Genomic DNA, 23,664 nt, shown 5'->3' with positions numbered 1-23,664 from the left:
CGGCAAAAGTCTTCGCTCCTTTAACGTGACACAGCAGCAACCTCAGATGGAAACGCTCAACATCTTTCGGGCTAACAGAATACATTCTTGAAATGATGTAATCTCCAAGTCTAACTCGTGTCTGCCAGGCATGATTCCTTCAGGTGAAATGTTTAAGAATTTCGGCATACAGGTAACCATTCGCTTCGGGAACTGTCCTGTTCAGTTCAAACCATCCGGTGAGCATGGTATTTTTCTCGGCAGCTCTCTGGAAAGCATTCCTTTCTTCGGATTCGGCAAAATAGACGGGCTGCAGGTTTTCCAAATGAACCGGTAGTCGTATGATGGAGTGCGACTTAGAATGCATTCTTTTTTCAAACAGCCTCCACGCTGCTTCAGGGGCAGACACGTATCTTGCATTTAAGAAGCATTTGATCTCGTCCCACATTAAAGTTCTATCTCCAGATTCTTCCAGAACAACTTTAGCTGCATCATGACCCTTGTACACGTATTTGAACAAATACTTAACCGATTTTATGGAGCTGCATACTTCAACGTTTATGTGGGCGTTGTACTTTTTCGATAAATACGGATTGTAAGGAACGACCCATCTGTTATCGATGGCATGACCCTTGATCACGATAAAGTTTCCATCGTCCCTTCTTCTGTAGAGTGGGTAGCCATTCACGTTCTCTTTAGTTTCTGCCTGAAACGGTTTCGGAAATCCTTTCGAACATACACCATCACTCATGCAGGGAGAGTTTCTATTCAGTTCACCGCAGGGTCCGTGAATCATCGATGACTTCACAATGTTGTGTAGCTCCGGATGTCGAGTAGCATCTGGAAGTTCAGCACACACCAGCGAGTCGATGCACTCTGCATCTCTTATTTTGTCTTCTTCCGCTAAAAACAACAAAAGGTGCATATGAGGCAATCCTCTCTTCTGAAATTCGATGACGTGTATATCTGCAATGGTCGCACCTAAGATGTGATTCTTTGTCAAATCTTGCATCAAAGCCGTTTTCTTCAGGTCAAATACCCTCGAAACGATGTCCGGGCGATCGTGAGCCTTCTGTCCTGGGAATAAGTTTTCTGTTTCTGTTTCCGGCCATTTAGGGTTGCACGTGAAAGTCAAAAACAGATCCGGTTTACCAAAGTCGCGCACAATGGCCATCGAGTCCTGATAGTTTTGCTGCATGCAGCGAGGGCTTCCTATAAACGTTGACGGAAGTATAACCGGTATTCCAGGGCGGACGCCCGTCTCTTGACCAACTCTGTAAATGTGATCGGCAAGACCCATGTAAGTTTCCACTCTCAGATTCGTCTGATGGCTCCGGAGGTACGCAATCCTGTTGCCTTCAACTTTTACGTATGCATCCACGAGATACTGCTGAAACAATTTCCGGCCATACAAAATCGGGTTGTAGCAATCTCGTCGTACGGACACCCTGTGACTGTAAAACTGTAACTCTGTGTATTGCTGTCCGACTCTGAATCCTTGCTCGCCGTGAGGAAAGAAAAGTACGTACGTCATGGGTTCCAAGTTGGGATTTAAGGTACTGATGTTGATGAGACCGCCACCTCTCGGATGGATCACGATGTCTCGGTTCGATGGAGGAGCGCCGTCCGTACTCTTGAAGACGACTGCAACTTCATTTTCTTTCGGAGCATTGTAACGTCCCCTGTGCTCGCCTGCAGCAACACTTTCACCCTTGATGTACATGCGGATATCCGCAGCAGTTTCGGCACCTTGCTCTCGTACAGTTTCTTCTTCGAATTCCTTCAGCATCTTGTAGGCTTCCGCATATGGATTAACGTTCCTTAAAACTGTGTCCAACTGTCTCAGGAGTTCGGCGTTCAGGGCAACATTTCCAAATATGTTCATTCTCTGCCTGAGGGCTTGATCCGAATCTAAAATGTACAGCTGAGCATACTGTTCTTGACCGGGATGAGGCGGATGAAGGTGGCTCGTTCGATGATATATGGCACCGTGAATCCTGAAGCAGTAGGGACCCGAACCCGAAGGCATTTCTATATTGGCACCCAATGAAGCAAAACTGAGCAGGCAGTTGTAAGTACGTATGTTGGCAAAAAACTCTTCAGAAAACGGGTGGTTCCCATTCATTAAATTGTGCCATTCTTCTGGATATCTTCTTTCAGCTTCGACAATTTTCCCATTGTTACAGCAGTGCATGTATCTTCCTCTTGCATTCCTTTCTCCCGTAAAGAACAATCCGTTGCAGAGATCGCAGGAAGCTTCCATTGAACCGGCGCTGTGTTGCTCAACATAAACTTCGAGTCCACATCTTCCTGCATTGTGAAGAGTGCTGCGTGAACGTTGTGCTGCATTCATGCGTAGCCTGTCTTCTCGTACGGACATTGTTTCTTCGGATAGGACTTGTCTGTGGCGTGCAGCGTCTCGCGTTCTTCGTGTAGCAGCGTCCTCTTCCGACTCTTCCGCTCGAACTTGACGATGACGATGAGAGTCCGGTCTGTGCCTCCTACTGGTTTCTTCTTCACTTTCTTGAGCACGCAAATTTTCTTGACATTGGGATTGCCTGCTGAGTCTCCTAATGGTTTCTTGTTCCGTTTCTGCAGCACGTAAATTTTCTTGATGTTGAGCTTTCCTGCCGAGTCTCGTAGCGGTTTCTTCTTCCGTTTCTTGAGCGCGTAGGTTTGCTTGCCGACGCGCTTGCGTGCTCAGTCTCGCAGCAGTTTCTTCTTCATTTTCTGCAGCTCGCCGTAAACTCTGTGCTTCAGCTCTTCGTCTTCTTGATGCATCTCCTGTAATGCCTCTTTTCCGTTTCGGCATTTCAGTACGTTAAAAAAAGCACTACTAAAATATTAACTCGACTCAAAAAATTGACTACGCAGATGAAAGAAAAAAATTGCTCATTAAACCAATACTGCTCGAAAAAAAATTAATGCATTCTATATGTATACAACACAAATTTTAAAATAATCCTAGACTAAATGAAAAATTTTCCACTTAAGAGCAAATTAATTTTAAAAAATCAAAAATGTAAAACAAAAACTTCCCTGTTAAAAAATTGCTGGCAAATAAGAAATAATATGGGTAATATTATGAAAAATTCCAAGCACAGATAAAAATTATGAAAATATTTCTAATAATTAGGTCAATCTGAGAACAATGCACATAAACAGAAAATGAAAACCTAAACACAAAATAAATAAAAGGTATAAATACAAATATAAATTAGGAACTTCTGAAATCAATTCTGAAATTCAAATAACAAACCTAACAAAATAACAAATCTAATAAAATATAGAACATTCGATCGCCTTAAAACGATAATTGTTATCGCACACAGGAAAATGTCAAAAATATAAAATGTAAATGCAATTTATCGACCAACAATAACAGAAATATAAAACACGAATGAATAGATCTTTAAAAAAATACAAAATAATACATTAAATATATAAAAAGAGTCACCAAGTTAATGTTCCGAAGAATTCTCAAGTTCCAAACTAACAGGAGCATATAAAAGTCTAAAATACTACTTTAAATTACTAAAACTACAAATATAAATGCAAAAAACAATCAAATATCCTGTAAAAAGAAATAAAGATTAAGTGCAATGAGTAATAATAAGAATATTTACGAAATTTGAAATGCTGGAAAAAATTGCGACGGTTTCCTTCCAAATCCAAAATTCGTAAATAAATTTTTTGTTGCCAAACCAGGAAACTAAACTTTTGATTCTATTTGATCTGTTGCCAGACCGGGAAACAAAACTTTTTATTTTATCTATGACGTCATTTACTCGACTTATCAAGGGCATAAACCAATCTACATTCAACTAACGACAACTAAATGAAGAGAATGTTTCTATTTTTAGTTTTATTTTAGCTTTTCAGTTTATTCCTTTAAGTTATTTTAATTTTTTATTCTTAGTTTGTTAGTGGCGAACGGCCTTGGCGTTCCCATAGCATTTTTATCTCCGACGACTGCCGAGACTGTTGCCACGCGGAAGACTGAGTGCCGAAATTATTGTTTTCGCAGTTTTTAATTAATAACTCCGCGGATTATTGTCGTACGAAGATGGGACCGGTATCGATGGATTTGTTGATTTTTTTTCGAATCCGGAGATATGCGTTTCGAATTCCAACTCGGCGCCGTTCCCAAGTTATTCGAGAAAAACGAATTTGGCACTCGGCCAAATCCCTAAAACAGGGAAAACGGGTGAAAGAAAGTGCAAAACGTAGGGAAACGTAGGGGAAAAAGCAGTTTTTAATTAATATCTCGGCTAATTAAAGTCGCACGAAGATGCCGATGGTCAATATGGCGAGCCACGGGAATTCTGAATCCAACGGTACCTTCCGCTAAGCTCTACACCCAGCCGTTCCCGAGGAGATGATGTTACAAACACACAAACAGACAGAGGCACACAGATTTTAATAGTATAGACTAGCGGGCAAGCCCGCCAGCTGAGCGGGCTGAAGCCCGCTTATCATTGTTCGTTTTTAAAAGATATCCTATGTTAAATTTGGCCGGTATTGAAAAGTTGAACCGAACTACCATTTTTTAGCGGCATTCCGCGGGCTTCCCCCGCTTTTTTCACCTATGCATCCAGAAGTTACCGCATACACTATACATATGCGGAAAATCACTAAAACACCCATGCTTCCAGCCCTTTCGCGGGTATTCGAAATTTGGACCGAAATACCAGTGTTCAGCGCTTTTGGGCGGGAGCCCGCCCAAAACAGTGTTCACGTGTGCATGCAAAAGATACTGCGTACACCGTACACATGCGTAAAATCACGAAAACACCCATGCAGCCAGCCCGCTGCCGATTCGAAAGTTGGACCGAAATACAATTTTTCAGCGATTTTGCGCGTGCTGTGCCCGCTTTATTCACGTATGCATGCTGAAAATGGTGCATAAACGATACACATGCGTAAAATCACGAAAACAAACATGGAGCCTGCCTGTTCGCCGGTATTCGAAAGTTGGACCGAATTACCAGTGTTATGTGGCTTTGCGCGGGCTCTGCCCGCTTTATTCACATAAACACCCAGAAGATACTCCATACACTATACACATGCGTAAAATCACGAAAACACCCATGGAGCCAGCCAGTTCGTCGGGATTCGAAATTACCGCATTACCAGAACCGCATTACCAGTATTCTGTGCCCGCTTTATTCACGTATGCATCCATGAGATACTTTATAAACGATACACATGCGAACAATCACGAAAACACCCATGCAGCCAGCCCGCTCGCCGAGATTCGAAAGTTTGAGCGAACTACCAGTGTTCAGCGGTTTTACCCGGTATCCGAGCGCTCTATTCACGTATGCATCCAAATTTTATATACAGTACCCCGGAATTCGAAAGTAGGACCGAAATACCAGTGTTCAGCGATTTTGTGGAGAGGGCTGCGCCCGCTTTATACACATAAGCATGGAGAGGATACTGCATAAACGATACACATGAGTTAAAGCAAGAAAACACCCGGGGAGCCAGCTCGTTCGCCGACACCGAAAGTTGGATCGAACTACCAGCGTTAAGAGGTTTTGAGCAGGCAGCGCCCACTTTTATCACATATGCATCCAGAAATCACTTTATACACTATACACATGCGGAAAATCAGGAAAACACCCATGCAGCCAGCCCGCTCGCAGAGATTCGAATGTTTGACCGAACTACCAGTGTTCAGCGGTTTTACCCGGTATCCGCGCGCTGTATTCACGTATGCGACCAAATTTTATGTACAGTACCCCGGAATTCGAAAGTTGGACCGAACTACCAGTGTTCTGTAGTTTTGCGCGGGCTGCTCCCGCTTTATTCAAGTATGCATGCAGAAGATACCGCATACACGTTACACATGCGAAAAATCCCGAAAACACACATTGAGCCAACACGGTCGCTTGGATTCGAAAGTTGGACCGAACAACCAGTAATCAGAGGTTTTGAGCGAATTTCGGCCGCTTTATTCACTTATGCATCCAGAAGATGCTGCGTACACGAGGCACATGCGTAAAATCACGCAAACACCCATGGACCCAGCCCGTTCGCCGGGATTCGAAATTAGGACCGAACTACCAGAGTTCAGCTTTATTCATTTATGCATCCAGAAGACACTGCATACACAACAGATATGCGTAAAATCACAAAAAACATGAGTGTAGCCTGCCTGCTCACCGGGATTCGAAAGTTACCGTATACCATCTCAAAGGAGCAAAGAAAAATCTTTAATCTAAAAAAAAAAAAAAAGTGTGAATTTAATTTTTATTGGTGCGAACTTATTTAAAATATCATTTGCATTAAAAGATAATATCTAAATTAAGTGCACGTATCTAATAACATAAAAAAATATATTATTCCAAAAAATCAAATTTATTATTAAAAAAATAACAACATATTTTTAAAAAATAGCTTTTTCAGATTTTTTAATTAATATCCCAGCTGATTAAAGTTGTACAACTTCAAGAACGTCATCATTTAAATTTAATGTAATATAATAACTTTTATTCAATATCAATAAAAGAATTAACGTGACAATCATCCTAACCTGAAATTTAAAAAAAATTGTGAAAAGCAGCTGTTTATTTAAAATGCCTACATTAACGAAATATTTTTAAAATACAGTTAGGTAACATGCAATCGCGTGCTTTATTCAACTTTAGAATATAACCTTGATTTGTATCTGCGGCGATTCAAGAAACTGTTGCAATCGGAAAAATGAGCCCGAAAATTAGCGTTTTCACAGTTTTTAATTAATATCTCAGCTGATTAACGTCCTACGAAGATGAGAATGGTATCATTGGATTCGTAGAATTTTTTGGAATCCGCAGACACCTGCCTCGAATTCCAACTCAGCGCCGTTCCATAGATATTTAAGAAAAAAGAAATTGACACGTGACCTTTCGCCAGCACAAATCTCGAGCGGAAGCAATTGTCATCCCCCCGGCGCTTTCGAAAAAGCAATTTTATCTCAGCTAATTCCGAGACGGTTGCCACTCCGAAAAATGAAATAACGTTTTCGCAGTTTTTAATTAATAACTCCGCCGATTATTGTCGTACGAAGATGGGACCGGTATCGATGGATTTGTTGATTTTTTTCGAATCCGGAGATATGCGTTTCGAATTCCAACTCGGCGCCGTTCCGCAGATATTCGAGAAAAACGAATTTGGCACTCGGCCAAATCCCTAAAATAGGGGAAACCCGTGAAAGAAAGTGCAAAACGTAGGGAAATGTAGGGAGAAAATCAGTTTTTAATTAATATCTCGGCTAATTAAAGTCGCACGAAGATGCCGATGGTCAATCCGGCGAGCCACGGGCATTCTGAACCCAACGGTACCTTCCGCTAAGCTCTACACCCAGCCGTTCCCGAGGAGATGATGTTACAAACACACAAACAGACAGAGGCACACAGATTTTAATAGTATAGACTAGCGGGCAAGCCCGCCAGCTGAGCGGGCTGAAGCCCGCTTATCATTGTTCGTTTTTAAAAGATATCCTATGTTAAATTTAGCCGGTATTGAAAAGTTGAACCGAACTACCATTTTTTAGCGGCATTCCGCGGGCTTCCCCCGCTTTTTTCACCTATGCATCCAGAAGTTACCGCATACACTATACATATGCGGAAAATCACGAAAACACCCATGCTTCCAGCCCTTTCGCGGGTATTCGAAATTTGGACCGAAATACCAGTGTTCAGCGCTTTTGGGCGGGAGCCCGCCCAAAACAGTGTTCACGTGTGCATGCAAAAGATACTGCGTACACCGTACACATGCGTAAAATCACGAAAACTCCCCTCCAGCCAGCCCGCTGCCGATTCGAAAGTTGGACCGAAATACAATTTTTCAGCGATTTTGCGCGTGCTGTGCCCGCTTTATTCACGTATGCATGCTGAAGATGGTGCATAAACGATACACATGCGTAAAATCACGAAAACAAACATGGAGCCTGCCTGTTCGCCGGTATTCGAAAGTTGGACCGAATTACCAGTGTTATGTGGCTTTGCGCGGGCTCTGCCCGCTTTATTCACATATACACCCAGAAGATACTCCATACACTATACACATGCGTAAAATCACGAAAACACCTATGGAGCCAGCCAGTTCGTCGGGATTCGAAATTACCGCATTACCAGTATTCTGTGCCCGCTTTATTCACGTATGCATCCATGAGATACTTTATAAACGATACACATGCGAACAATCACGAAAACACCCATGCAGCCAGCCCGCTCGCCGAGATGAGCGAACTACCAGTGTTCAGCGGTTTTACCCGGTATCCGCGCGCTGTATTCACGTATGCATCCAAATTTTATATACAGTACCCCGGAATTCGAAAGTAGGACCGAAATACCAGTGTTCAGCGATTTTGTGGAGCGGGCTGCGCCCGCTTTATACACATAAGCATGGAGAGGATACTGCATAAACGATACAGATGAGTTAAAGCAAGAAAACACCCGGGGAGCCAGCTCGTTCGCCGACACCGAAAGTTGGATCGAACTACCAGCGTTAAAAGGTTTTGAGCAGGCTGCGCCCACTTTTATCACATATGCATCCAGAAATCACTTTATACACTATACACATGCGGAAAATCAGGAAAACACCCATGCAGCCAGCCCGCTCGCAGAGATTCGAATGTTTGACCGAACTACCAGTGTTCAGCGGTTTTACCCGGTATCCGCGCGCTGTATTCACGTATGCGACCAAATTTTATGTACAGTACCCCGGAATTCGAAAGTTGGACCGAACTACCAGTGTTCTGTAGTTTTGCGCGGGCTGCTCCCGCTTTATTCAAGTATGCATGCAGAAGATACCGCATACACGTTACACGTGCGAAAAATCCCGAAAACACACATTGAGCCAACACGGTCGCTTGGATTCGAAAGTTGGACCGAACTACCAGTAATCAGAGGTTTTGAGCGAATTTCGGCCGCTTTATTCACTTATGCATCCAGAAGATGCTGCGTACACGAGGCACATGCGTAAAATCACGCAAACACCCATGGACCCAGCCCGTTCGCCGGGATTCGAAATTAGGACCGAACTACCAGAGTTCAGCTTTATTCATTTATGCATCCAGAAGACACTGCATACACAACAGATATGCGTAAAATCACAAAAAACATGAGTGTAGCCTGCCTGCTCACCGGGATTCGAAAGTTACCGTATACCATCTCAAAGGAGCAAAGAAAAATCTTTAATCTAAAAAAAAAAAAAGTGTGAATTTAATTTTTATTGGTGCGAACTTATTTAAAATATCATTTGCATTAAAAGATAATATCTAAATTAAGTGCACGTATCTAATAACATAAAAAAATATATTATTCCAAAAAATCAAATTTATTATTAAAAAAATAACAACATATTTTTAAAAAATAGCTTTTTCAGATTTTTTAATTAATATCCCAGCTGATTAAAGTTGTACAACTTCAAGAACGTCATCATTTAAATTTAATGTAATATAATAACTTTTATTCAATATCAATAAAAGAATTAACGTGACAATCATCCTAACCTGAAATTAAAAAAAAATTGTGAAAAGCAGCTGTTTATTTAAAATGCCTACATTAACGAAATATTTTTAAAATACAGTTAGGTAACATGCAATCGCGTGCTTTATTCAACTTTAGAATATAACCTTGATTTGCATCTGCGGCGATTCAAGAAACTGTTGCAATCGGAAAAATGAGCCCGAAAATTAGCGTTTTCAGTTTTTAATTAATATCTCAACTGATTAACGTCCTACGAAGATGAGAATGGTATCATTGGATTCGTAGAATTTTTTGGAATCCGCAGACACCTGCCTCGAATTCCAACTCAGCGCCGTTCCATAGATATTTAAGAAAAAAGAAATTGACGCGTGACCTTTCGCCAGCACAAATCTCGAGCGGAAGCAATTGTCATCCCCCCGGCGCTTTCGAAAAAGCAATTTTATCTCAGCTAATTCCGAGACGGTTGCCACTCCGAAAAATGAAATAACGTTTTCGCAGTTTTTAATTAATAACTCCGCCGATTATTGTCGTACGAAGATGGGACCGGTATCGATGGATTCGTTGATTTTTTTCGAATACGGGGATATGCGTTTCGAATCGCGACTCGGAGCCGTTCCGCAGATATTCGAGAAAAACGAATTTGGCACTCGGCCAAATCCCTAAAACAGGGAAAACGGGTGAAAGAAAGTGCAAAACGTAGGGAAACGTAGGGGAAAAAGCAGTTTTTAATTAATATCTCGGCTAATTAAAGTCGCACGAAGATGCCGATGGTCAATATGGCGAGCCACGGGAATTCTGAATCCAACGGTACCTTCCGCTAAGCTCTACACCCAGCCGTTCTTGAGAAGATGATGTTACAAACACACAAACAGACAGAGGCACACAGATTTTAATAGTATAGATTTTTATACCAAAATTAACTTGTTAAGCTTCGTCATTTTTAGTTTCAGAAAAGAAAGAAGGGGAAGTGGATACAATTTACAGTCATTTAGAATTAATAAAAAGATTCAATGTTGGTTTTAAAATTCCAAGGAAGTTTCTGGAACTTTACTTAAAATTCATAGGAATACATCAAACACAGAAAAAGGACTTATCTTAGGTAGACACATTGAAGTGTAGAACTCGTATCCTAATTCTAGGCTTTCGACGAACGGCACTGCTCCTCGGTTAGAAGTCGAAGTTCAGAGGACATCGTCCTGTCCTGGCACTTTTGGCGAAACACGCGGCCGGGTAACTGGTTTCCATAGACGAAAAATTTTCACTCTGGAAGGCAAGAGAACCGCTGGTTCCGCACGGCTGTCCGCATAGTCTCTGAGCTCCTCCAGGAAAATCGCGGACAAGTCTGCGGCCGGTTAGTATAACTGCCGTTCCCTGCCGTAGGCACAAATGGAAGACGAACTACCCTCCTTTATTCATCACCAGAACTCCAATTACAGTACCTCACCATCGAAAAGTTAGTCCAAAAGTCTCTTTAGATATTTTTCAGAAAAACTCGCCCACTCTTCAATCTCGCCTTTTAGCCTAAACGCGGTTGGGGAGCATATTTGCCGCTCCCCGCCGGAAACACATCTCACGACGAAATTACATCTCCTCCTTTTCTATCGCTCAACCCAAGAGCAAGTTCGAAGTCCAAGTCTTAGTCAAAACGTTAGTCCCAAAAGTGATTCAAACTCAAATTTTCTTAGTCTCCTTCACAAACACGGGTTCCCACAATGGCTTCATTTATCGCCCCCTTAATCTGGACAAAATTTGCGTTTCTTTCTCCGAATGACAGAATTAGGGTGATCACACATGCGCGCCCCTCTTCACTTAGCCAACAACCGGACCCCCGATCACCAAAACCAGAATGACTTACATCGAAAGTTAAGTGGCAACCTCTGACCCTTCTGTCACGTACTTCCTGTCCTAAAGGTCAATTGCACAAAAGAAATTTCTTCTAGAACATTCTAAAGGACAAAACAACGCGCGAAATCATGACTTAGCAAAATCGCCTCCCTTCCCTGCTTCTTTTCACAATGAATCTAAGCTTGGAAAAAATTGCAAATAAAAAGAAAATAAATAATATTCTTTGAAACTAAATAATATTCTTAGAAGCATCTGTTTTTCCACGAAATTAAAGTATTAAAATAAATAATTCAGAATCAAATAAAATCAAGATTTTTTTAAATCAGAAAATAATTCACCTAGTTTTTTTAACGCGATCAGACAATTATCTACACAATAGCTGCAAAGCTATGTATTTGGAGTATGACGTTTGTTGATCACATGATGTTGTGTTTAACTTAAAATGGAAACAGCACTTTGCAAAACGTTATTGCAATGAGTTTAAATAAAATGGTTCAAGGATGAAATAAGTTTCGTTAAAATTCAGTTCTGAAATTTGAAAGATAATTAATGCATTTAGACGAGACATTTGGGATTTAAACGGATTCTAGCATAGTGAAATGCTCTCTCGCATCTTAAAAACTAATGAAGTTATAGCACGGCCTGAATACTTACCAACGAATCTCTAAGGCAGCAGTTTTCTCGGTGTATACGCTTCAATTAGCTACTTGAATCTTCCAGTCTTTAATTGAAGTATCTTGTCAAAGTAATTAACAAGATTTATTTAATGCTAAATTATTGGATTTCATTTCAAAGGCTAAATGTAGAGACGCCAAGAAACGCTTAGCCAAGAAAAATCAGAATGTTTATTTTTTTCATTTCGATATTAATGCAACTAAAAGAATATATAGGTTTCAGGTAGTTACTTTCCTAGTCATATAATCCTAAAACAAATATCACACTACATTATCAATCTTAGCAACATCAGATATAATTACTTATTATCGATTAAGAATTTTTTTGTCCTATCAAACATTATGTTATGTGCTAGAGTCAAGGCACCAAAAATGTTATTTTTATTTATTTATTTTTTTTTTTGAATTTTTTACCTTCTAATTTTCCTAAGTTACCAAAAGGGTATCCTACTAATTTACCATAACACCAGAATACTCTTACCACAGAAAAATACTAGTAACAATAAAGTTGAAAATTTTGCGTTGTGTTTATTCCGGATTAACCCTTAAAATTCATTAGAGTAAAGACTGGTAAAAATCATGAACACACAAAATAAATTTAACCATTGAATGATCTAGAAAAACTTATTTATTTAACTATTAAAGCAAATGATTGATATATCCATTAGTTAAAAAAAATTTAAATATATTCAACAGAAGTTGTACCATTTGTTTTCACACATCCAACATTTCTGAGTAATTACTTTTTATATTTCTGTATAACATCCTTGTAGTTATTACTAAATTTAATATTGCAACAACAGGTAAAACATACCAAAAGAAAAATTATACTATAAATTTAAGAACAATAACCTCCCCGGGGAGCAAAATAATAAAATACAAAAAAATTTAACAAGTTACACTATCCACTTCACACCTAATTGCTCAATACAAAAATAATATTTCATAATATTGCACTCAATACCATCATTTAAACACTATTAAAGCAAATTTTTAACCTCTCTCTCTATATTTTTTTTTGGATTAATTAAATATGGTTTTACCGGATAAAGATATGTAGTGACACCTTTACACTTATACAACAGGTTAGTACTGAGAGGAGCAAGAATGTTCTAATACAGGCACTATTACTAATAACCTCACCAATCAGTAATACAAACAAAAATTCAATTAAATAATTCCTGAAGAACTTCTTTCTGAAAACTATTAAGTTAAGTTACCATAATTTTAATAAGGCTATAATTCTTCATTAAATTTAACGCCTTTATTTAATCGATATACCAAGAAAAAGTATGATTTCTATAGAGTTAGGATAAAATTATCACCTATCAATTTAGGTTCAACAAATTCAATTAAATCAAGCTCCTTTTTTTTTTTTTTTTTTTTTTTTTTTTTTTTTTTTTTTAACTGCGGAAATCTATAATACTTGACTAACCAAGCATAAACAAAAAGGGAAAGGAGAACTTACATTGAAGCTCATGAGGACTGCTGCTGTGGAAAGGAGAAAAAAAAATGTTCGTCGAATGCATGGAGTCGTTGAATTTCTTGTGAATATTGCAGTTCCGGAAGGGGAGAAAACGAGGAGATTTTATGAAGGACGAAGAGGATCAAATGGCCAATTCAGTTGATCAGTCCCTTATTGGAGAGACGAGGAGAGTAATGATGAACAAATTCTTCAGACAACTTCGGACATCATCAGATGGAAACGACGAGTCAACATCTAGGAGGTCTCAGGAACATTGGTGGTGAAACGGCCAAATCAGTTGATCAGTCCCTTATTGGAGAGACGAGGGGAATTATGAACAAATTCTTCAGACAACTTCGGACATCCTCAGATGGAAAACGACGAATCAACACCTAGGAGATCTCAGGAACAATGGTGGTGAAAAAAAAATTCTCAATTCAGAGTATAGCGGTAATCATTTTTCGTAGATCATGTAAGGATTTAAAAATTTTCTTTTTTCTTTTTTTTTTTTTCACATGAAGGAAAATAAATTGAAGGAAACTTTAGAATTATTGTAGAGACAAAGTAACAAACCTACGCCCCGCGCTCACGGCGCTTAGCCAAGGGGCCGTAAGTCCCAACGGGAGTTCCATCCATTTCTCGGCGGAATCGGCTGCCGCCTCGGACGGCATCTGATGGCAATTCAAAAACGCAAAAAAAAAACGTGTCAAAAGTGTGCTCGTCCCCCAAAACAACCCGTTAAAAGGGAGGACGCTGGACTGCCAAGTTGGCACAACCCACTCTTCGCCGAAAGTTAAAATAGTTGCAACAACAACATACCCTCATGTTATCAAACTCGCCAAATACACTACTTTGAAACCTCAAAGGAAATTCTAAGTCGCCAAACCCTCGCCAAATAAACACCACCTGTGACATGGGAAAATTAGGAATTTCAACAACCCTGCACGCCATTTCGCCATTTCGGGGTCCCAACGAAAGAGCGCTGAAACTCGCAAAAAGTGACTTTTCAACCGGAAAGAGGGCATTTCATCCCCCTTTAACTAAATCACAAGCAAACGCGGAAAAATCTACTAATTAAAGCTCATAACTGAAATGCAATTAAAGTTAGAAAAACGAAAGTTATGCCAAATTAAAGAGCTAATTTTTCTGCAACTAATGATATTAAATACTAAGAAATCAAATTAATTTTTGACATGAAAAACTGAGTTTATTACGTGAAAAAAATCACCTATCCATTGTTTGCGTGTACAAGATAGACGACGCAGTTCGCGTAAACTCGGAAAGCCAAAATGTATTACACTAGAATTAATAGGCCAAAAAGAATATAACCAAACATGTGTAGCTCCAATTTTGAATAATTACAAATTAAAATTTTGATTCTTATGAATCACATAATTAAATTAAATTCGCTACACAACAATTACAAACACTTAAATATTGACAATACATAGATATACTCTCATTAATAATTTTAACCTTAGCGTCTCTAAAATTATCCATAAAACTTCTTCCAGTAAGTGAATTGCTTTAATGCTTTCTGCGTTGGTAATTTTATAGAAAACCAATGACTTCTTCTCATGATGGCCAGACTACTAGTTACTAACTGAGGATACTTTACTACTAAGGATGCAACTCGGAACTTTGATCTTGGCGATATAACCTAATAATGTTAGATCTATAGTTAAGTATTCTAAAAAGGTCTATAGAGACATTAGATTATTTTTGGAAGCAAGCAAGATGAAAAATTAGGAACGCCTTCACCGGGAATCGAACCACGGACCTCTGGAATACGCGCCCAGCGTGCAGACCACCCCACCACGAAAGCACGCCTAGAAGGCAGGAGAAATGCCTTATATATTTCCCCCTACTGATGATTTTAGGGGACCCAGTCGCCAAATCCTGGGTGAGGAGAATCATCATCCAACACCCTTTTAGTTCGGGCGCCACTCTAGATCTAGAGTGGCGCCCGAACTAGACATTAGGTGTTTTTGGAAACAAGAGAGACTGAAAAATTAGCAACGCCTTCGCCGGAAATCGAACCATGGACTTCTTGAATACGCACCCAGCATGCAAACTACCACACCGCGAAGGCATGCCAAAAAGGCGGGAGAAATACGTTTTAAGTCTTTTGCTTCCTTACAAATTTTTTATATCAGGGGTTCTCAACCGATGGTACGTAAGAGAAAAATAGGTGGTAGGCAAAGAAGCAAATTATTTTTAACTATTAAATTTAAAATTAAACATCCAAAATCCTGACTGAGTTTTTTTCCCCCTAACACTCGTAAATTTGTGCGATCTGAGCTTTGTTCAAGAGTGGTGGTATTAAAAGTTTCCAACTTTTGTTTAAATGGTACACGTTAGTCAAAAGGTTGAGACCCCTGGTTTATATGTTTCTTTTAGATTCTCATAATTAATCAATGAATACCAATAAAGGTAAAGAATATTGCTTTTTCTCTTATTCAAATGCTGGCATTTATAAAAATTAAGTATTTTCAATTTCCGAAACAACTTAAAATTGTCAACCATAATAAAACTGGTAGCAGTTCTGACCGGTAAGTACTCAAAAGAGCAATGCGGTAAATTAAATGCTATAAGGATGCGAATTGCATAAACTATCTAGAATAAACACCAGTTCTCTTATCCATACTTTATTATACTGATTGATTGAATTTTCTACCCCCACCTATATTTTTTTGTCAATGAATAATGCTGCTTCTCATGTTCCAGTGTTTGTGCAAAACTTATAAAGTTTCATGGCACGAAATTTTTACTTATTACCAACGATAACACATTTACTGACATAAATTTCGAGCTAATTTAGCCTTTACCTCAGTTGATTTAATTTAAGGTGTTTTCTAGTTTATCATAATATTGCATTATTGATCACATTCACTATTTAACATATTTGTTAAAAAATATTTATTATATAACTTATATTCGGAGAAAGTTTATTTGGGTGCTTACTGCTCGTATAGAATTTTAAATACAGATGTTTACTTCTTGTAAATGACATTAAATACTTTTTTCTACACTTTAGATTAGATGTGTAATGCCATTTAGACATTGAGACAAGTTTATTTACTTCCCAAGTATGTAATTTTATAAAAGAAACACGAAAAAGAAAATAATTTAACCTTTCCTCTTGGTATATATTCCACTATTATTTTTGCATTACAGAGGTCAGCTCTTCCTATGAATTAAATAAGTAATAAAGAAGAGCTAAAAAAGGAGTAATAAAGAAGAGCTAAAAAAGGAGTAAATTACCTAACAGTGCAGAACAGTTACTAAGTTACTTTGAGTTTAAGGTCTCAAACTCAAATTTAATAAGGCCGAATGCATGATCTGAAATCACGTAACGGGTCGGAATTCTTTTGTAAGAAAACTAAAAAGACTTTTTTAACAAAATCAAGTTTTTTAGTTAAACTTAAAATTTTATTTGCTAAATATTTATCAAAACATAAATAAGCATCATAGTAATAATCAAAAGAGAAAATTCAAATTTATAATTATTTACTGTCTGAAGTGTAAAGGTTTGTACCTGCAAGAATTTGCTTACACTTTGTAAGGCAAATGTATTGATAATTATATTAAATTTTCAGACTGGCATTTATTTCGAATAACTCTACTATGTTGAACTAACCATTAAATAATTTATTTAAACTAAAAATAAACACATTATGAAAACTTTTAAAGTGGGACAATACTTGAGAATAAATAATCACAACCTATTCCATTTCTTTTATTGATTAAATTTTTTAACACACACACAAAAAATACATATATTTTTATGTAAATATTACATAGTTCTTTATTTTTTTACTACAACTTTCAGCTACTACCCTTGATACTGCTTCGAGTTTGTTAAAGTCTGTAACCTTGGAGAAAAATTATTGAAAACTATCTTCATCAGTGATTGTAGATGCTCATTAGTCATTCTAGTTCCTTTCTTAGACTTATTTATTCCGAACCACAGAAAAACTGGTTAAACTAAATGTACTCTAGAAAAAATCCATTATTCTTGTTTCAAAACTTCGTAACTTACAGTATTCATCTTTCGAAAAGCACGGAAAAGAGTTAATCACGTCTGTATCTTCAAACCTTTGAATACGATTCATAGCTCCATTTCTAGCTGTATTAATTAACAGCATTTGTAGACTTTCTGGGAGTTCTCAAGTTATTTTTAATGGTAAAGGAAATAATGCAAAATTGAATTTCAAATCATTAAAATCCTAATTTGTTTCCCAAGTCTTGACATAATGAATATCACAACAATGCTAATTCATTTACTGAAAATGTAGTCGGCTAGCGTCGTAAAATTGCTTCGGTGACCGTCATGTTTGAGACCACCAGCCTAATCTATATCTTAGATTCAAAAATTTATACTTAAGTGTCGTCGAAACAAAATTCTATTATACACAATGAAATTAAAATTTAAAAAAAATAATAAAAGAATCTGACAGTTTCAGATTTTATATTACGCCCAAAGGCCCTTTTCTTAACGTATTGTGTGTTACCTTTATTTATTAAATATCATGATTTTTGCACTTAAACCATAAAATTCAATTCAACAGCAGTATCACAAAATAATTTAAAAAGAGCATATCTTCAGAATTTCCGATACAGTCTCGCGCGTTGGAGATAAAGATGTTTCTTTTTTTTTTTTTTTTTTTTTTCGTACAGTTTTGCCATTGCTCGCTTTGAAATCGTTGAGTTTGTTAATCAAAAATTCGTTAAAGTTTTGCAAAATATGAAATACATAATAAAACAAATTCTTAAATTCCAAATTTGATCTTTCAGATGCTTATATTCGGGTGAAAGATTGCGGTATTTCATGGCTCTAGGTACTGCCTATTTTGTCACAATGCGAGAAACATACATATATTTATGTAGATTTTTCATTATTTAATTTCTTTAAATATAATACAAGGCGATAATATTTAATTGTAACAATTTAAAAAGAGATACAGCCTTTTAAAATTTTCAACGCAAAATGCCAAAGTGAAATTAATAGCCCTTCTGGGCTAATAAATATATATTTAATGAAAATATTAAGAAAAGGCATTATTAAAAATATATAAATGTATTTCACGTTTACTGAAGTAATAAGAAATCCACGTATCCACGTAGTTACGAATATTTCACATAGGATTATTTTTTTAAATTTTATTTACTTCTTGCTTTCACTCGTATTAAACCGAGACCGCCCGTCACTGAGTGCATAAAATCCCGGAATGTTGTCGCATCAAGAAGGTTCAGATCCCTGGAAAACGGATTAGCTGTATGGGACTTTTAAAGTTTTCCCGTGTTTAAGGTAAATACGAACTGATTTCCTTCAAAATGCCTTTAACTAAGACATTTTTATTGTTTAGGCAAATAGCTCGAGTGTGCTTTGAAATAATTTAATAAGTATATAAAATTTAGTGAAACAATTATAACTTGAAATGATACTTAAAATGTTTTTTACGCACTAAGAGGTGTTTGTGAATGTCTTTATAATTATAATATTTTCTTATAATCGAATTGATATTCTTCTTAATTATTCTTGTTTATTTTGCGCAAAGCGTTTTATTCGAAGTCACTGAAAATATAGAAACATTAACTGCAACATGTAATTATACTAATTTACTAGTTTCTAAAATACTTGCGGCTCATTTTGTAGAAATTAAGAATGAAACTTGCCATTCACATTTTATGTTTCAACGAAGTAGCCTAAAATACTGAGCAGTTTTCATTTCTGCTCAAATATTCACTGAAATATTCCTCTTCACAGCAACGGCGTCCTCCGATGAAATCTTTTATTAATTGAAGAGCTACAAACTGTTATCTGAAGGGTTAAACGAAAAACGAATTCAAGGCAATAAACCTGAATAAAAATAAGTTATGGCTTTTAAGGAAGGTTAAATCCCATTAAAAGTACATCATAAAGGGCTTTTTACTGAGTCATTTTCCTCCGTAGAGGTTAAAATAACAGAGCTAAAAATAATTATTCATGTTTATTACTGTCAACGCAGTTAATAAAGCAGTAATGTGGGTTATGATGTATACACGCACTTCACTATAGATTTATTTATGTAGAGATAGAAAGAACCCTGAATTTTTCTGAATCCAAATCCTAAAAGTTTTCTCGAATAATTTGCTCTCTAATACCTTGAGTCCTACAAATAAAAATAATAAGAGGAAAATAAAATTGTACTTTTAGTTCATAATAAAATTTATCAATTAAAGCAAAGTTGAAATTCGCGTTAATTGAAAACAGGTTTAAGAATATACTAAAAAAGCACCTATATTTAATTACACATTGCAAAGGGCATTTATCTGATGAAATATGCAATTAAAATTCATGAATCTTCAGACAGAAGTTTTTCAATATATTTTGCTAGAAAATACTGAAATAGTTTTCTGGAAAAATATATTGTGAAAAATATATTCTTTACATTTTCACAGAATATTTCTAAATGAAACAAATGTAGAAGGAAGACAATTTCAAGAACAAAATTGTATATGTATTAATATTAACCACATGTATAAATATTAACCATATATATTAACCACAGAAAGCTAAATTCTCACCGGAAATAAAAAGCATAGCATAAGGATAGCCGCATAGTGGTTTTGATGATGCAGAATAATTCTGCAAAGCTAAATAAACTTTAAAGAGACAAGAATCAATGAATGCAAGAAGTTATTGGAAAAAACGGTACAATTTCCTGGATTGTAAACTCCTTGGAATCTTCGAATAACCGTCACGACTAACTGACTTCATTTAGGTGAAGGCTGAGGAATAAACCTAAGGAGATCTTGCTACATCACAAAAGCTGGTTTAAAGATTATGCCTAAAAGTTCTAACTCTTTTGCTTTACTCCAAGTTAGTATGAGAACTGGCAAATCACAGCGAAGCAAACACGAACTAACATTTGGTCGAAGATTTAGCAGCACATTTACGTATGCGCAACTTTACCTTCCCTGATTGGCTATGGCTTAAAACCTGTTACACAAATGAGAACCGGCATTTAAGTTTCAAAGCATTATGACAATAAAGCCTTCGTCTGAACCAAGCCACAGGAAAGTATAGAGGAAAGCAGTTCTTTAAATCCCCCTACATTGTTATTTAAAGACAGTTGAGAAGAGACCAAGTGGTAATAATTGCTTAATCCCTAACAGGTAATGGTCTACCATTTTAGTTCGAGCGCCTGTTACGAAAACACGCGAATTGAAATCTAAGAATCATGAAAATAAACTGTAGATTTGCCTGGAAACGAACTTAGCCTCTTCTAATGAACGGACATGTCACAAAAGTTTATTAAAATAAGTAAAATTGCTTCAAAAGAATAAAGTAAAGTTAAATTTAATTTTAAATAATTCTCATGCGCCATTGCTGCAAGGAATGAAATTTGAATTTAACAAACATTCTCTATTCGTAAAAAGCAAATTTAAAGGTAATAAATTTTATTAAAGTTAATAAATTTTAATGAAATTTAATGCAAACAAATAAATGATTAATTACTGTTGCAAACTAATCTACAATATCATTTAAATTCTGAGAGCATGTATAAATCAAGTGCAAGTATCAAAATCCATTAATACAAAATTCCAAAAATTATTTAATCCTAAAAAATTTATTTATAAAAATGCATAAGTGAATGATTGTCGAGCAGGCAGGAGACAGACTTATCAAGGGGAAGTTGCCTCCAAAATAAAGGCATGAAAAATGAAGGACTTATCAAAGGGAAGTTTCTGTAGGTAAGAGTTTATAAATTACTTTGGTTTTCTCAAAATTTGGTTTTCTGGTCTTATTTATTATTTTTTAATTTTAATTCTGGTCTTCTAATTGCTAATTTCTCAAAATTCCACTTGTTTGAATTTAGTAATTTACCACATTTGGAATGTTTAAATTTAGTAATTCTTTTAGTTTTGACCTTTACCCTTGTCTACATGGATGACGAAACACGAATTGAATGATTGAAGAGTTAGGGTTGGAGGCAACTTTCCCTTGATAAGTCGGTCTTCTGTCTACTCAACAATCATTCACTTATGCATTTTTATAAATAAATATTTTAGAATTAAATAATTTTTGGAATTTTATATTAATGAATTTTGATGCTTGCATTTGATTTATATATGATTTCAGAATTTAAATGATATTGTCGATTAGTTCGCAACAATAATTAATCTATATTTGTTTGCATTAAATTTCCTTTAAATTTATTAACTTTAATTTGCTTTTTACGAATAGAGAGTGTTTGTTAAATTAAAATAAATAAAAGTTTTATTAAGATAAATATATGATAAAATCAAAATGGCTCTTCAAACAAACAAATGTTTCAAAATAGTAAAAACAACCTTGTATTTAGCGTAGGTATAATGAAACACTCAATCGATTTCGAGGGCAGCTAAAGGTCCCTCCTCATCAGGAGAAAGAAATACCTAGAAAGAAGAAAATAAAGGAGAAGGAGAAGGAGTCTTAGAAACACGTGGTCCTTATCAGCACTGCACGTGGTTAAAACTGAATTTTTAATCAGAGTTGCACTGGCCGCCTACTTTTACTGAGCCAGGCTATCTGATCAAGCACTAAATTGTCTGGAAACTAGGCTTCTGGAATTTCACTTGACACATACTGAAATTAATGAGTTGGTTTCGCTTACTAAAGTTTCTCTAAGTCAAACCCACTTTGTTTTCCAAAATGCAAATTTTCGTCAAGTTGAAGGATTGGCTATGGGTAATCCTCTCAGTCCGGTACTTGCTGACATTTATATGCACTATTTTGAGATGAAATTATTTGATAAACTATCTTTTCGTCTTTGGATTCGGTATGTTGACGACACTTTCGCACTTTTTGACGGTTATAAAGAGGATTTATCCGAGATTCTATCTATTATGAATTCAATTGATCCAGCCATCCAATTCATTCTTGAAATTGAATCCAACAATTCCCTCCCATTCCTTGATATTCTTATAATCCGCAATGAAACAGATTTTAGCACCACTGTGTACACTAAACCCTTTGCAGTTTCTTTACCACCCCATGCCAAGTCATGCCACCCTGTTTTAAGCAAAAAATGGCTTCTTTTTACTATTATGTATTCCGCGCGCTTGAAGTTTGTTCCTCTGAATCTTTGCTTACCAATGAACTTAATTATTTGAGAGCAGTTGCGATTGACCGTGGATTTTCTCCCGTGATTATTGATAAAGCTGTTAAAAAATTTTCAGATTCCCATCAAAGAAGACATTCCACTGTTAAAAATAATATTAATGACCTTGTCGTGCTGCCATTTTATCCTTCTGTTAGCTATAAAATTGCACGGATTCTCAAGAAATTCAATTTTCAAGTTGGTTTCTCCCCTATTAATAAAATTTACCCCTCGATTCTAAAAGATTGCGTTTCTGGGGAATTCTTGGGGAATTTATAGTATATCGTGTCAGTGTGGTTTAAGATATATTGGCCAAACAAAAAGAGCGTTGAAGTTTCGTATCAAGGAACATAAATCTTATGTCAGAAAAGGTGAAATTAAGAAGTCTTCAATAGCGTATCATAGTTGGACATTTAACCATAATTTTGACTTTGGGTCTGCAAAAATTATCCAAAATTCTTCTTCCATAGGTGCATTGGATTATCCGAGGCTTTTCACATTCACAAAGATTTAGCAGGTTTAGTTAATGATTTGAAGTCCAATCCAGTCCTTCCTAATGCCTTTAAAATTCTACTATCTTAATTCAGTTATTTTTGCCAATACATGGCGTTAACTCCTCGCGTTTGGTACTACCAGAGGGTATAAAAATCCGTTCAGTGGTTGCTTTCCATTATTTGAAGTTCAGATTTTGAGCGTGAAGGTGAGTGAGTGAGTGAGCGCCACCAAGGAAGACCACTGACCTGGCCTTAGCCTCACAGTGTGTTATCTTCCTGGCAGAAACCATCTACTCTCTGCTCCATCCTGCTCCGGGAACGCAGCCGAATAGACGGCTAAGAGCCTCATAAAGTCTACATATAAGCTTGGATGTTGTTGATAAATAAAAAATAAAAAAATAATAAAGAGAGAGATTAAAAGATGATTAAAAAATCCTAGCGCCCAAACATAATTTAACGGAGTTTACTTTCCATGTGCCTGACTCTTATGTAAGAACATTTAAAAGATTGTATACCTGTTATCACTAAGATAACAAATTCCTGCATAATTTAGTTTTTGCGCATACTTAAACTGTAGTTGTTTTACAAATTGAACCA

The sequence above is a fragment of the Stegodyphus dumicola genome, chromosome 4 (genome assembly GCF_044657685.1).
Source record: "Stegodyphus dumicola isolate Sdum_Otavi_A_Nest chromosome 4, ASM4465768v1".
NCBI classification, from domain to species: Eukaryota; Metazoa; Arthropoda; class Arachnida; order Araneae; family Eresidae; genus Stegodyphus; species Stegodyphus dumicola.
Note: the sequence above shows the minus strand (reverse complement) of the source record.